The sequence below is a fragment of the Octopus bimaculoides genome, chromosome 4 (assembly GCF_001194135.2).
Source record: "Octopus bimaculoides isolate UCB-OBI-ISO-001 chromosome 4, ASM119413v2, whole genome shotgun sequence".
Lineage (NCBI taxonomy): Eukaryota > Metazoa > Mollusca > Cephalopoda > Octopoda > Octopodidae > Octopus > Octopus bimaculoides.
In genome coordinates, this window is record NC_068984.1 from 54,774,279 (window position 1) to 54,778,369 (window position 4,091).

Here is a 4,091-nt window from a genome sequence, read left to right on the forward strand (position 1 = left end):
TGTGTGTGTGTGTGTGTGTGTGTGTGTGTGTGTGTGTGTGTGTGTATATATATATATATGTATATGTGTGTGTGTACATACATGTATTTACTTGTATGTATGTATGATTGTATGTAGTATGTATAAAGTTTTGACATGAAATATAGTTGCTGCAAACAACATCACAAATATTCCACCACAACACGTAGAAGTTATACAAGTACAAACGGACACATACATATACATTTTGCTTTCGACTGTTGTTCATATACAGATATAATAAAAAGAAAAGAAGACAATCTTGCTAGAGCTATGAAGTAAAGCAAGTATCAATAGATTATGTATATTGCATACTTAACGTTAGAATAATTATTATATTAATTTAATAAACATAGGCCAAAGAGAAGTTGCTTTCGCAGATATATAAATTTATGATATTCATGATCTGCGTCTAGAAAATTTTCCATAGTAGTATTTCACAGAACCAAAATTTGCCAGTATATTACTTCTTAAATAGATTTCTAATATAGTCAGTTTTATTCGTTCTGTTACGGGTGTGTAACTAAGAAGCTCACTACATGGTTTCGTTTCAGTGTAGTTGCGTAGTACCAAGGCCAAGTATTTTGTTTCATACAGCTGAAAAAAAATTTGTGACAGAAACTACCTGGTCAACCCATGTATGGCAACTGCAGATTCTACTTAACGTATTCTGCAGCCATACGACTGGCTGCATCACTTCTTCTTCTTCTTCTTCTTCTTCTTCTTCTTCTTCTTCTTCTTCTTCTTCTTCTTCTTCTCCCTTATCCTTCCTCCCCCGTGGGTATTGCTTTTCCTTTACTGATTTAGCAATGAAAAGTTAATGAAGGACACCCGAACATTGGGGAATTAATTGCTTAAGTAATTAATACAAATGAGAAACGAAGTTGAGACTACACGCAGAACGAGAGAACAAATGTGGTTGCTGGAGTTGCTAGAAATAATAGCCGGTTTACATTCAATTCACGCACTACCATCTTAATCAAAAATGAATGGTAAGATGTATTGGATAATGTAGCTCTAGAGTCATATGTCTCAAAGAAGATTGTGTACATTTGATCAGAAGAATGCTCGATCAGAACTGGCATGGAGCGAATCAACAAGCAAACCGGGTTCAAACCCTCGATTCATCCGGTGTTCTTGCGGAGAGTAATCACCGAGAGTATTCATCGAGAGTACTCACCAGATAATGGATCCTCTTGCTATCTAGTGTATGGATTGTTAAGCCATGTATCAGAAGCGGGATATTGAAATAATGGTAATGCATAGACATATTTAAATAAAAAAATTTTAAATCTGAAGTATAAAAAATATAAATACTTGAATACTACGTGTAATGCATACAGATACACATACAAAGAGGTTTTTTATATATATACATGCACACACACACACACACACACACACACATATGTGTGTGTGAATATATGCATACATACATATACACAAATATTTATACGCTAATGCGAATATAGTGTAATTATCTTGCATAGACTTAAGTAACTGAAAAATATCAATTAAAGAACAAGAAAAATAACAATTTATAAGGGATAAGAGGTTAATAAGTAAGGATATCAAAATACGAAAACAAAATAATAAGAATTTATGGAAAATAATAAGAAAATATATATAACCCACATATAAATTGACAGGAGATTAAAATTAGAGGCAGGGAAACGATAAAGGTAAGCTGGAAAGAGGGGTAATAGGTATGGAAGTAGTGAGGGCAGTTACAGGTATTCAAACCGAAGAGGATTTATAAGTTGTAATATTACAGGTGTTATTGTATGTATGATTTTATAGTTTCTAGGGGGTATATGATTTAGTCAAAGAGAGACTTACTTTCATAAAGTCACTACAAATATACATAATATGACTAGTAGGGTGGAACATCATAGAAAGGAAAATAGTGTAATCATCATAATAGGATGAAGTCAGACTAACTAGGCAAAGGTTATCATGGGATAACAGTATATATAGCGCACTATATAACAAAACACATAGCATATAACGTATAATGTAATACAATCCACCATATAACATAATATCCCATATTTTTTATATTTTCTACTGGATGATAAGTCTATAATGGATACGACACCAAGATTAATTCCCGCTATCAAAGGTCAAGTATGATAACTATAATTGTTAGTTTCGAAAAGACTTAAATGTGCGGGTGATACTATGCATATATGATACCCTGAGGTCTAATCTGTTATTGATCAGGTTGTTCTTGACTCTATACTTAAGAATCTCATAAATTTCCATAGAGCAATTCTCGCACTCATAAGGACTATCTCTATAAGGCTGCGCTCTCCGTATTATATCCGATTTAAGGCTAAATCCGGTCCCGCTATCTTTAAGTTCTCAAATCTTACTAGATACAGACGTATTATTAGCTTTATGTCTGAATCTTAATGATGTAAAATGATTATAAATACGCTTTTTTTTCATATTTATCGAACATCTTATATATATAAATTTACCAGCTTCAGTCACAATTTTACATTTATAAACTACGTTTTGAATTAAACATCGACCTAATCACGGACAATGAGGCTTAACTCTACAATTGCAACCAGACGGGAAAATTATTATTATTATTATTATTGTTATTATTATTATTATTATTATTATTATTATTATTATTATTATTATTATTATTGTTGTTGTTGTTGTTGTTGTGGTTGTTGTTATTATTATTATTATTATTATTATTATTATACCTACTGCTATTATAATTATTACCTGTATTATTATTATTATTACTGTTATTATTTCCTTCAACCATAATACCATTTAAATTCATCTCAGAATCATCAGGTATTGTGTCAGTAATCTCTGTGCTAGTATAAACATCGGAGTCACAGTCTATATTATACATATTAGATGTGTTAGTACTGTAGTTCCTGATTCCTACATCTCCATTAATATTATCACCATTGTAGGGGGTTTAAACCAATATTGACAATACTAATATTATTATTACTAATTCCTCTTGCTAATTTTACAACCTTTCTATTTAACCTGGCTATGATGATACCTATATTGGGGAGGGTAGAATACGATATTCTGATTGTCTTACGGGAAAATATTCTATTATATCTATGGGATGCAGGGAAGCTTTTATCTTAAATTGCTATAAATTTCGTATATATACTAGTTGATATAGCATAGTTGAAGGGAACATTATAACGGACTATATTACTATTATCAGACTGCTTATGTATATGAGAGCGGAATCTGTCTACTCTTCTACCGCCTTCTAAACTCACAACTTGATTATTAGGTGTAGCTATACTATCTGTATTTTTCTTAACATTAGAGGGTGGCATAATCCGCTCAATCGTCTCTACTATTATTATATAAACTAATAGTCTTACTAGTTATAGAATCTAATTTCATATTTTATTATTTGAATTGATGGGTTTGTTGAATGCTTTCACAGTAGGTCTGTTTTCCCGACTAAGTAGGCCTCTGTTCTTCCTCTCACTTAAATACTCATTATTTATATTATTAGTAGTGTTATACTTTCTGGGTTAAGAAAAGTGATCCCTTGGTTATATCCTGCCTTAGACAAAGCGAGATTATAGCGGTGGGAATGATTATTAAAAATGTCTTTATTAACTAATAATTTCGTAATACTTTTAGAAATACTTTTGACTACTGATTTTAATACTTTTTTTTTGGCGTGGGTGGGGGGTGATTTGAGGATTTGTTCACATACCTCGTAACTTCACCCGGTTTCCTATAGGAGTAGTATAAGCCTGAGTTAATGCCTAACTTAGTGTCTAATAAATGTTCCACCTTTGTGCCATATTCAAACGTAATTCCTAAGTTAAAGCTTTTAAAAAGTTTTCTAATTTTTTTCCCTCATTCTTTCTATAACTGATTTATTGTGGCTAGAGATAATGAATAATGCATCATCTCTATATAAACCTCTCTGCAATTCAGGGATTTCTCTATTAAGGCACTTTAAGAGATACGCACCAACTAGATTAGTAATTTCAGCCGAGTCACTTAAGCCCGCACACATATATATATACATGCATATATATATATACATGCATATATAT